Below are 13,552 nucleotides of genomic sequence, written 5' to 3'. Positions count from 1 at the left end.
CCACCACCACCACCACCACCACCATCATCATCATCATCATCGACATCTATACAGTGCCATTATCATATATGGCAATTTACAAGTAAAAAAAGAGAACAAAATAGTTCCCTATCCCCAAAGCTTACAATTGAATTAAGACATGACATGAAATGAAAAGGGGATGGCTGCATGGGAGGGAATAATGTCCAACAGATACTGTCTCTTTGTCCTTCCTCTGCCAGGCAAAGTCAGTGGCTGTTGGGATGAAGGTAGGGTATTTCATTTGCTTCTGGACCTGGGCTGTGGAGCTGTGCCTGCCTCTTCTTCCTCCCTTTCAAGGCCAGGGCAATGGCATTTGTGATGAAGGGAGGGACTCCCATCTGCTTTTGGGCATAGGTACAGTGGAACTGTGCTTACCTCTTCTTCTCTCTGTCCCAGTACAGGAAGTGGGCTTTTTTCAAGACATAGACATTGTTATTATTTATACATGAACTTATTTATCCAGACAATCTGGTCTTCAGCTGATTTGGACAGGTGAGAGGAGCATGTGGCCCTCCAGAAATTGTTGGAACCCCAAAGCCCATGACTGTTCATAATTGACTATCCTAGTAACAATTGATGGAAATTATAGTCCAGTGATGACTAGAGGATCACATGTTTTCCACTCTTTTAAGTTTTTTGCAACTAAAAAAGTAATACTTCACGTGTGAATTGAGAACTGACAGAGAGTGCCAAGCTCTGCCCAGCAAAAGGAATTGTTTTCAGTGCCTATAAACATGGGGGCAAGAGGTAAGAAAATAAGATGGAATGGAAGTAACCATGAGAAGGAACAGGCGATGGTGTCTGGAGCCCCATAAGTTTCTGTGTTTGAGGCTAGGTGATTGCAAGATTAAATTATTGTCTGGTAAGCCCCCAGGGAATTATGAGACATTTTCAGCCATCTTCCCAAACTACCTCATGGATCACATCGCCCACCAGTTCAATCAATAAAACATTGAAATCCTTTTATTGTTGCTGTTGTTGGTAGTGTTAATGACACAAACCAGGGCTTTTAAAAGAAATGAGGGCAGTTTGGGGAAATACTAGATTACAATGTGTTACACAGTTCTGACATAATTTGATTTAAACGAAATCAGGAAGCGAAAGACTAATGTTAGTTCTGGAGAAGTGGCCAAACTTAGAAGGAACTTCAGGGAAATGAATTTAAATGTGTTTATGAAACACCTGAGTGATTTATTCTTGTGTTGGAAAAGTGTAGCAAAACACAACAGCTGATCAACATGTGATTTGTGGTCTAAAACTGTGAGGCAGACCTCTTGCATAAGAGATTTTGAGAAATGTTAACATGACGCAACTTAAGGAGTTTAGATACTAACCAAGAAACTGAAAGTTATCTCAGGTCTTTACTTTCATATCTGTCTGTCTTGAAGTTCTGTACTTAAAATGGAAAAAATTCTATATCAGCCCTTAAATTCTCTGGTTGGAATATAGTGTGAGCAAATAAACAGGAGACTGAATTCAAAGACATAGGAGATTATTGCATTGTTTTTAAAGTGCCTTATCCCCAACAGAATAAAGGCATATTTAATTTTAAAACCGGGTGTCATCGCACTCACCAGTGGCTGGGCGAATGCAATCCATATGCAGCTCGAATCCCAGTTATGCTTATCCAGTAGCTTTTCAAAAATGGCAAAATCTCATTTTTTAAAAGCCACTGGATAAGTATGGCTGGGATCAGGGCTGCATACAAGGTGTAGCCCAGCCACCAGCAAGTTCGGTAACACCTGGTTTTAAAATTAAATGCACCTTTATTCCGTCGGGGATAAGGCACTTTAAAAGCAATGTGATGATCTCCATAGCCATGTTAGCTTGGAATATCAGTAAGCAAAGGGATCTTGTAACAGCTTTGGGACTAACTGTGCAAAAGAAGTTGTAGCATAAACTTTTGTAGACTTGAAAATTGTAAACCAGATGAGCAAAAAGGAAAAGATTCTTCATCTCTGTGAGGAAAGATCATTCTGTAGCATTGATGCAATTACCTATAAATGTCCAGGTGTAAAACAGGATTGCAAGTTCTCTATTTTTGGTGAGCTCAGCTATACACAAGATATAAGAGCTGTGTGCAAATTTCCAACACTGCTAGGAGAGGAAAATATGGCGGAGTGTGTGTGTGCACACACTGTGAGCAATTATGGCTGGTACTTGATTGTTGTTAACTGTCATGAGGTCAACTTTGATTTATGGCAACCCTATGAATGAGAGATCTTAAAGTCATCCTGTCATCAAAAGCCGTACTCAGGTCTTGCAAACTCAGGGCCATAGTTTCCTTGATTGAGTCTATCCATTTGCAGTACCGTCTTCCTCTTTTCCTACTGCCTTCTATGTTATTAATTGTCTTTTCTAGTGAGTCATGTCTTCTCATGATATGACTAAAGTACAATAGCCTCATTTTAGTCATCTTGGCATCTGGGGAATTCAGGTTCAATTTGTTCTAGGATCCATTTATTTGTCTCTTTAGCTGTTATTGTGTCTGTAGAACTCTTGTCCAGCACCACATTTCAAATGAATTTATTTTCTTCCCATCAGTATTCTTCACTGTCCAGTTTTCACAGTCATACATAGAAATGTGAAATACGGACAAGCCTAAATTTAGTATTCAGTGATATATCTTGGCACTTCAAGATCTTGTCTAGTTCTTTCTTAACTATCCTTCCAAGTCCTAGTCTTCTTCTGATTTGTTGACTGCAGTCTCTGTTTTGATTAATGACTGAGCCAAGGTATGCAAAATCATTCAATATCTGCATCGTCTACTTTAAAGTTATGTAAATCATATCTGGCCATTATTTTTATTCTTTTTAATGTTCAGATGTAAAACTGCCTTTGCAGTCTCTTCCTTGACTTTTTTTCAGTAATTGTTCCAAGTCTTTGCTATTTTCTACTACTACTACTACTGTTACTACTACAGTATAGTGTCATCTACATATCTTTTTTATTTTTCTTTAAATTGTTTTTAAACCATTGCAAGCCATCTTGAATGTCATTTTGGGAGAAAGGCAGGATATAAATCCCAGAAATAAATAAATAAATAAATAAATAAATAAATAAATAAAATAAAATCACTTGTTCCTTCATTCACATAGGAAATGAGTTGCTATATGCTCACCTCAGACACACTATATGAATACAGTTTCTGATGGAAGCCAAGTTGAGCTACAGGTATCAAAAAAGAGTGCAAATAGCTTAAAGAGCAGGCAAACAAGCAAACGGGCAAAAATAATTTGAGTCTGTCACGAATGTGGTGAAAAGGTGATCTGCCAAGGTTGAAACATCAGCCCATGTCTATTTAGGTGCAAAGGAGCTGTTGCCATAAAATAACTTGAATGGGAAACTGGTATCGTGACCAAGACACCACACATCTATGTGGCTTCCCTTGGGTTTCCTGTTGTTCATGTCATATGCTTTACAGAATACGTGTGAGTCATGACAACTATGAACTTAACCAACCCCCCCCCCCCCCAAAAAAAAAAGAGCAGTTTCAGGGTTGTGGTTATTATGAACTCAATTCTCTTAACTCTCATTGGATTATTGATGATATCCTGTTCTTGTCATTACAGGCTTTCATGGGGAAAATGAAACTGGGTTTCTGAAAACTGATATCTTTGATGCAATTGCCATGATCTATTTGCAGTATTTGTTTACAGAGGCTCATGAATTGTAGTCTGGGCCTGTAAGTAAATTCTAGGGCAAGAATTTTCAATCTACTTGTACTTAAAATTCATCCTGTCCACCACTACTATAAAAGACATAATAATCATACAAAGTGTATCCCTCTGACTTTAATATGAAATAACAGCATTCAGTCTAACAAACATTTTATCTTTTCATTTCTCATTGGACTGATGCATAATAACATTGAATTGATAATGTTATGAGTAGACGTAGGGTTATCATATGGTGTGGTGTGGTGTACCTTCAAATTGTTTCTGATTTCTGGTGACCATAAGGCAACCCTATCATGGTGTTTTCTTGGCAAGATATCTTCAGAAGGCATTTGTCATCTTCTGAGGCGGAAGGAATGTGACTTGCCCAAAGTCACCCAGTGGGTTTCATAGCCAAGCTGGGATTTGAACCCTGTTTTCTAAAATTATAGTCCAACACTCAAGCCACAACTCCATGGGTTATCATATGTCCTCCTTTTCCCAGACATGTCCTCTTTCTCAGGGCTAAAATTTCTGTCCAGGCAGCTTATTAAAATTTCAGTTGCTCATTAACATCCTGCCTGCTGGTGCCAGCTCCTCATTGTATTTCCCCAGATCCATCAAAAAGATCCCCCAGGAAAAGGGACGAAGACTGCTGCACCAGTAGGAGAGAGTCATAAAAGAATCATAAAAGTATCCCTTTTGCCAAGCTAGAAAAATCCATTTGGCAAAAATGATGCTTTTACCATGTTCTCCGACACTTTTACAACCTGAAGAAAATGTACATCATGTGGAGGGAGAAAAAGAAACACACATCTTTTTGTTTGCCTGCTGGGTTTGTTTAATAATGTGATAAAGCTCAAAGAGAGGAGCAAAGACACCAAAGCTGTCTCCATAGGTAGGCACACGTGCCCTCTTGCTCTCCTGTCTACACACAAACACACACACACGCACACACGTTGGCATTGCTAGATTGGTGTCACTGCTTCTGATGGTGACACCTAGTACATTCCATACCACCTGCACCGTAATAGTGTTGCCACTGAGAGAGTGGAGCCAAAGCAGCCCTCTGGTTTTCCAGGGAGTTGGTGGTGATGGAGAAACTGAGACAGATACTAGAGCAAGGGATGCTCCTGGAATTCTCCTCCTCCTCCTCCTCCTCCTCATTATCATTTTTGATCAAATATGATTTGTTTACACCACTTCCTTCCAACTTGGCACCCTCCAGGTGTGTTGGACAGGTGTGTTCATTTCACAAAACCCAATGCAATCCTTAACCCCCCCCCCCAATGTTCTCTTTGTTTATAGTATCTACATGCAAAGATCATAGAATCATAGAATCGTAGAGTTGGAAGAGACCACTAGGGCCATCCAGTCCAACCCCCTGCCATGCAGGAAATCCAATTCAAAGCATCCCTGACAGATGGCCATCCAGCCTCTGTTTAAAGACCTCCAAGGAAGGAGACTCTATCACCCTCCGAGGGAGTGCATTCCACTGTCGAACAGCCCTTACTGTCAGGAAGTTCCTCCTAATGTTCAGGTGGAATCTCTTTTCCTGTAGCTTGCATCCATTGTTCCGGGTCCTGTTCTCTGGAGCAGCAGAAAACAAGCTTGCTCCCTCTTCAATATGACATCCTTTCAAATATTTAAACAGGGCTATCATATCACCTCTTAACCTTCTTTTCTCCAGGCTAAACATCCCCAGCTCCCTAAGTCGTTCCTCATAGGGCATGGTTTCCAGACCCTTCACCATTTTTGTCGCCCTCCTTTGGACACGCTCCAGTTTCTCAATGTCCTTTCTGAATTGTGGTGCCCAGAACTGGACACAATATTCTAGGTGGGGCCTGACAAGAGCAGAATACAGTGGCACTATTACTTCTCTTGATCTAGACACTATACTTCTATTGATGCAGCCTAAAATAGCATTGGCCTTTTTAGCTGCCGCATCACACTGTTCACTCATGTTCAACTTGTGGTCTACTTGGACTCCTAGATCCCTTTCACACGTAGTTTCATTCAGCCAGGTGTCACCCATCCTATATCTGTGCATTTTATTTTTCCGCCCTAAGTGCAATACCTTACATTTCTCTGTGTTGAATTTCATTTTGTTAGCTTTGGCCCAGCTTTCTAGTCTATTCAGGTCATTTTGAATCTTGATCCTGTCCTCTGGGGTATTAGCTATTCCCCCTAATTTGGTGTCATCTGCAAATTTGATAAGTATGCTCCCAATTCTGTCATCCAGGTCATTGATAAAGATGTTGAATAGCACTGGGCCCAGGACAGAGCCCTGTGGGACCCCACTGGTCACTTCTCTCCAGGATGAAAAGGAGCCATTGTTGAGCACCCTTTGGGTTCGGCCGGTCAACCAATTACAGATCCAATTAACAGTTTCTTTGTCTAGCCCACATTTTACAAGATTGTTTGCAAGAATGTCATGGGAAACCTTGTCAAAGGCCTTACTGAAATCAAGATATACTATATCCACAGCATTCCCTTCATCTACCAAGCTGGTAATTTTATCAAAGAAAGAGATTAGATTTGTCTGGCATGACTTGTTTCTCTGAAACCCATGTTGACTTTTTGTGATTTTGGCATTGCCTTCTAGATGTTCACAGACTCTCTGTTTAATGATCTGCTCCAGAATCTTTCCTGGTATTGATGTCAGACTAACTGGACGATAATTGTTGGGATCCTCTTTTTTCCCCTTTTTGAAGATGGGGACAACGTTTGCCCTCCTCCAGTCTGCTGGGATCTCTCCTGTTCTCCAGGAGTTTTCAAAGATTATTGCCAATGGCTCCGATATTACTTTTGCCAGTTCTTTTAATACCCTTGGATGGAGTTCATCTGGTCCCGGAGACTTAAATTCATTTAGATTAACAAGGTGTTCCTCTACTATCTCTTTACTTATTCTGTGCTGAAATTCCCCTATTCTGTCCTCTGGTCCATTATCCTCAGGTTGAGCACCCTTTGCCTTTTCTGAGAAGACTGAGGCAAAGAAGGTGTTGAGTAATTCTGCTTTTTCTCTGTCTTCTGTTAGCATTTTGCCATCTTCTCCACGCAGTGACCCTACCGTTTCCTTCTTCTTCCTTTTGCTGCGGACATATCCAAAAAAGCCCTTTTTATTGTTCTTAACCTCTCTGGCAAGCCTGAGTTCATTCTGTGCTTTAGCTTTTCTGACTTTACCCCTACACATGCCTGCTATTTCTTTGAATTCCTTTTTCGTGATTTCCCCCTTTTTCCATTTCTTATACATGTTCCGTTTCAAACTTAGCTCAGTTGAAAGTTCCTTAGTCATCCATCCTGGTTTCTTGAGACACCTCCCGTTTTTCTTTCTCACTGGAACTGTTTGAAATTGTGCCTTCAGTATCTCTCTTTTGAGAAACTCCCATCCATCCTGAACTCCTTTATCTTTTAGTATTTCTGACCATGGAATCGCCCTCAATACTTCTCTAAGTTTACTGAAATTCGCTCTCCTAAAGTCTAGGATGCGTGTCTGACTATACCTGGCTTCTCCTTTCCACTGTATTACAAACTCCAGGAGAACATGGTCACTTCCACCTAATGATCCCACCACTTGCACCCCATTAACCAAGTCATCCTTGTTGGTTAGGATCAGATCTAAAATAGCTGACCCCCTTGTTGCCTCTTCCACCTTTTGGACCATGAAATTGTCTTCCAGGCAAGTGAGGAATTTGCTAGGCCTTGAGGATTTTGCTGAGTTTGACTTCCAGCAAATATCAGGATAGTTGAAGTCGCCTTATAATGTGATTTGAAGGCCTTATGTTATTGCAAGCTGCCTCTGTTCTGGATACAAATTTTTCCTGTTGAAGTTTTCTTTGGCACCCACAGCTAAGAATGATAGTCCGGTGGAAAGTAGAAAAACACAAACCCCACGATTAAAAAAAAACCTGCCAAAGAGATTAATGTGGTGGGAAGCATCTCTGTGTAAATCTACAGTGCTAAATAAATAAATAAATAAATAAATAAATAATCTCTCCTCTCCCATCTGAAGGTTTCCACTACACCAAGAGAAACTGTGTCTGCCACAGAAAGCCTCGTGTGAGCACTGTTTCTCTCTATCTTATACTAAGGTTCCCGGGCTTTTTGATTAGCATGAAGGATATCATCCGCATGCCCCCACCCACTGAAGCTTTCCTGTTTCCTCAAGCTTTCTTGGAATCTTCATGCCTGCAGCACCTGGTATCCCATCCAAGTACTAACCAGGGCTGACCCATTTAGCTTCCAAGATCAGATGGAATCTGGTGACTTTAGGGTATTTGGACATTCAGCCAAATACCACATCCTCCCTTTGTCCCTCACAATGACCAGTCCAAATGATGCAGGACCCAATTCCTCACTCCGGTGCAAACAGTTCAGCTGACATGTGGCCAGTTTAGCACTGAACCCAAGGTACATTGCCCTTAACCTTATCTAATTCCAGGTTGCCTAGGATTGCCACATTCATCCAGGTCTTCTGGCGAATATTTACTCGTCAGCCAGGACTAGATTGGCAACTGTCAGACAGAGGACTTTTTCTTCAGCCACCCATAGACTGGGTAATGACCTGCCAGAAAAGATTTGACAGCTGAATACACTGCATTGAAGACTAATCCCAGCAGGTCTATCCAGATAATTTTTCAACTTTTAAATCTAAACTAAGAATTTTAAATGTAGATTGTTTTAATACGTATGTGTTTTGCTTGTTCTTTTAAAGTGATGTATGTTTTAACTGATGTTAACTGATGAAGGAGCCCTGGCGGCACAGTAGTTAAATGCCTGTACTGCAGCCACTCACTCAAAACCATAAGTTTGCGAGTTCAGTACTAACCAAAGCTCAAGCTTGACTCAGGCTTATATCCTTCTGAGGTCACTAAAATGAGTAACCAGATTGTTGGGGGCAATTAGCTTACAGTTGTAAACCACTTAGACACTGCTAGTTCAGTATGAAGCGATATATAAATGAAGCTGTTTGTTTTGTTTGTTGGAGACCATCATCATAATCATCATCATCATCATCATCATCATCATCATCATCATCATCATCATCGTATTTTAAAAACTCATTTTTTGATCTGAATCTTCCAGGAAAATCCTCAGATTGAGTGACCCACATTAGTGATGACAGATGGTGCAGTGGGGTGCACATGCAATCAGTCCTTCAGTATAACTAGGAGGGTCCCAGGTAACAGGGGGACTTAAGGGCAGCTCTGGGGCCATAATGTTCCAGGCTGTTGCCAGAATATTCTGGCCTGTGCAGATTCAGCCTAGGGTAGACAGTAATTAGTACAGTGGACCCTTGTTATATGCTGGGGTTTGGTTCCAAGAGCCCCCATGGATAACAAAATTTGTGCATGCTCAAGTCCCATTAAATATAATGATATAAAAAATGGTGTCCCTTATAAAAAAATGGAAAATCAAGGTTTAATATTTGAAATTTATACTTTTTTTTTAACATTTTCAAACTGTGGATGCTTGAATCCGTGTATAAGAAATCCATGCATAAGAAGGGCTGACTGTAGGTGGCCAGAAGGGAATTTCTTCTTTACATGATTTACAAGAAATTAGCTATGATCGGGAGAGTATTGCAGGACTGGGAAATGGTCTGAAAAATGAAATTGTTTTGTTTTACAGTAGATGGTTGATGTGGTTCCACGTGTCTATGAATGGGTATCCACAGCCAAAAGGGGGGCAGGATGTTGAGAGTGATGGAATATTGTCAAGCTTGCTGAGTACTGTATTTCACCACCTCTGTGAGATTGTGGGCTCTTTCATATGCTCATCTGTTGAGTAATGTGGTTTTTTTTTTTTTCCTGTGATGTGATGTGCCTGTCATGGTCTATTTTTATGCACTTATATGACAAAGCTCAGATCCATCCCTCTTGAGTTAGCAGGCTGGTTGGACTGTATCTCAGATCAGTAGGAAGTTTTTCTCAGAGAGACCAGCTAATGTTGTGTGTGGATTTCAGAACAGTTGCCGAGTAGAATCTTGAGAGTGAGGAAAAGATTTATGGACATTCATCTGAGTTGCTGATTTAAGTAACAGAGATATTGAATTATTCCATCAGTGTATTGCATCCTGAGCAGGGTCTGGAGTAGAGCAGCTCTCCACCAAATCTCTTGACAAGGAAGACAAAAAGCAGGTGGGTGGAACATTATTTCACTGGATTCTTACTTCCGTCCGTTCTACTTCTTCATTTCTCGGAGAACATTTTTAATACCCTGTAATGCAACAAAACAATCTTCCTAGCTAGAAAGAAGAAACTAAAGAAGATTGTCATCTGGAAGGTATTTTTCCCCTTACAGTTAATTACCATTTTTTAAAGCTTATCTTTTTAGGTGGTGAGACTTGTAATCTACCAGATCTGGTGGGAATTGGTATGAGGAAGGAAAGTTTATATGTTCTTGTGGATGTTGCAAACTGGTAGCCATTTCCTGTCATTCATTTTGATATCACTACATTCCTGGTGTCTCCACGTTATTTTCAGGAGAGAGATGCATTCAGTGAGGGAGATTTAGGCAGCTGCATAACCAGTTAAAATAAATGGTCCTTAAAAGTGGTTAACTTTGATTGAATTGAATTTCATCAAGTTGCCAAAGAAAGACTGTAATGGAAAGTCACATAGAATAAGTTTATAAACTGTTGAAAGTTGAGAAGGAAGGATGAATGAGGAGTAGCTGTTTGAAGGTATATTACTTTGAAGGTTAATTTTGTCATTAATGATACTAATTGAGATATGATATTTGATGTATGATATATGAAATGTGATATGAAAGTTTTGTTTTTAACAATAAACTTTTATAAAAAATTTTAAAAAGAATTTCATCTTCACAATATTTCATTTTAGTCCATCGTTCTGACTCTGTTGTCAGAGTATCCTTTCATTTCAATAATTTGGTGGGATTGTTTTTACTACTGTAGAACCCTTTTTAAATCACCCTTTCCTACAGAGATTTATCATTGATAGCAAGTGAACAGATCTGTTGGTTTTTAAAAAGCCTTTATAGAATTATGAATGTACTGTTTTCTCCATGAAGTTGCAATATTACAGATGCAGGAAAACACTCCTGACAGATTGCCATCCAGCCTCTTTTTTAAAACCTCCAAAGAAGGAGATTTCACCACCATCCAAGGCAGCCTATTCCACTGTCAAAGCTCTTCCTAATGTTTAGGTGGAATCTCTTTTCCTGTAGTTTGAATTTCCCCATCCTACACCAAATTATGCTTCTGAAATTATTAAAACTAGGGGGAACCAGGCATGTGCTTCTGGCCTGGAAAAGAACAGAGTCAGATCTGGTCCTGAGCTTAGAAATCTGAGCAGTTTGCATGAGTCTTCAGGTTCTAAGCTGCCACAATTCTGCCTGCCTTTCTCTATAGCAGCTAGCTAGTGAGTCCTAACTGATTGTTAACTTCAGTGGCTTATACTGTATATCAGCTCTTTAAAAACAGTGTACTACTGTATTTCCAAAATATAATATGACCAGAGCTTTTTGCACTTCAAAATTCCCCAGTCAGTACAGCCACAAATCAGTTTTCCCAGCCTCTGGAGACATACCCTTCCAACTGTCCTGATTTGGCAAGGACAGTCCTGATTGATTCTCTGTTAATGTTGTAAAAGTCTGGCAAATTTGTTCAGAAAGACCACAAGGGAATAAAGTAGTTAGTGGTGCTATCTTTTTAGTGGATAGTAGTGTAGGAAGTCCAAGTTCAAATCTCTGTACACAGTCATGCAATCAACTGAAGGACTTCAGGCTCAAAGATAGTAAGAACTCCAAGATTTTCTAGTTTTCTCTCTCTCTCTCTCTCTCTCTTTTGCATTTCAGCCTTTTTGCAGTTCAGCATTTTATGGATATAGCTCAGTTAACAAAGCAGACATGTTCTAGGGCATGACTTCTTTAACAGAAAAATTGGTACTGGAGGCAGAAAAAAATAGGAAGAATGGGAATAGGTTTTTAATTACATGATAAAAAAAAAAGAGCAGGTCAATATGTTTCAGAAACTAACAACAAGCATATATGAAAGGGAATAGTCATGTTAGGTAAGTCTTGTATGAGTAAATAAAATACATTTTGAACCTAGAGACCCCTTGAAACCTTCTTCCAAATTGCAATGATGGATGCTATTTTTTCTTTCTTTCACCAGTCTCTATTTTTCTTATGATTTCCATTTTGGTGACCAGACTTATAGATCTATGCCAATGGTTCTCAAACAATGGGGTGGACTCCCCAGGGAGAGGAGTTGCTCAAAGTTGCCCCTGTACAGGTCTTGGAAGCCCTGATACCTCCTCCTTTTCTCATTTTTTAATGTGTAAAATTTACACATGTTGAGTTAAAAATTGAATTTATTTAAATAAATGTGTTCTATTTTGAACATTATTTCCTTATAAAATGTTACAATATGAATAGGCATGAATGTTCAAACACTAAACAAACAAAATATTTTCATTCATGTACTACATCAAGGGGAGGTGACATCCACATGTAGATGTAAAGGGGGTCACAAGAGTAAAAAAGTTCGAGAACTTTTTAAAATCATACTATATGTTGCTAGTCAGGCAGACTTGTCTGCTTTCCCCCTTTTTCTTTGCTTGTTTAGTAAAGGATGTTTAGTAAAGGATTTTGGAGGCAGCTACTGTTTGTCTTGCTTGTTGTAGGCAGACATGCACAGCTACAGTAGGCTCAATTAGAGTACACTCCATAGTTGGACTGCAGCTCCCAGCATGCTTCTCCATTGGTTATGCTGCCTAAGGCTGTTGGGAATTGCAGTCCAGCAACCTCTAGACTAGAGGATCATACTTTGCCCATACCCGAGCCACTCCAACCATGCATAGTTAGAGTAGGATCAGTTAGAATAAAATCCATTATTTCCAGCTCTAGTTTATTATCTTGTTTACTGCAGAAATGCTGTGGCACCGAAAGTCTGTGTTTCTCCATCACTTCTCCGTGCTGTGCTGGTAAAACAAAACTTCCAACTAGATGGAGAATGAGGAGGAAAAGGGCAGTTGGGGTTGTATGAACACTTTGTAAAAAGAGACTTCTTTGTCAGAGGCTTTGTTAATTGAAGCATGGCTGTATTTACAAGAATCTCTTTCATGGACCAATTGTTCCAGGTTCTCTGATGGATTCTGTGCTACAGGAGAGCCTGGCCACGCTGCTCAGCAGGAGAGGTGTTTGCATCTTTTGTGTCATCTGGCTAGCTACCCAACTGGCATTCTTAAATGCCTGCGAATATCAGCCAGCAAGTGAGTATGAAATTACATTTATGCATAAAATCAAATCAAATAAAATGGTTCCAGTACAACTGTAGTTCTTTCCCCATCAAGGGAGAGATGTGTGTATTTTACCATATGAATGGCTGTTGGGTTTACAGATGTACTCCTGGCTGTGAATACACAAAAGAGGACTTCTCAAATAGTGGGGCGCGCCCCCCGGGGGGGCGCAAGGCTCCATAAAGGGGGGCGCGAGGCTCCGTACTTATAACAATTTTATAGACAAATTATACTATTTACAGTCGCACAGGGGTGCGAAATATTTTCTTCTTCCTAGGGGGGGCATGACAGAAAATAATTGAGAAGCACTGGGTTAGAGGGTCATCAGGGAAAGCTAGGAGGTGTGGCTTTGGCTCTGTTGCATCCAAAACCTGTCTGTTCCTCTAAAATCCTATAAGACTGATATCTTGATTCACTATCCTGAATACAACAAAGTTACTTCCCTCTATTGGAAAGTAACTTCCCAAAGACCATCCAGAGAAAAAAAAGAAAAGCTCTGCCACTATCACCAGCATAACTGGCAGGGTATTCAAAGTGTCATATGATCCACCACTTTTGACCTCTTTTTAATTATCCACCTTCTGCAGTGAAGTTTATTGATAATCTTCC

Source organism: Sceloporus occidentalis, unplaced genomic scaffold (assembly GCF_023333645.1).
Source record: "Sceloporus occidentalis isolate IW3139 unplaced genomic scaffold, rSceOcc1.0.p SCAF_1, whole genome shotgun sequence".
Lineage (NCBI taxonomy): Eukaryota > Metazoa > Chordata > Lepidosauria > Squamata > Phrynosomatidae > Sceloporus > Sceloporus occidentalis.
Note: the sequence above shows the minus strand (reverse complement) of the source record.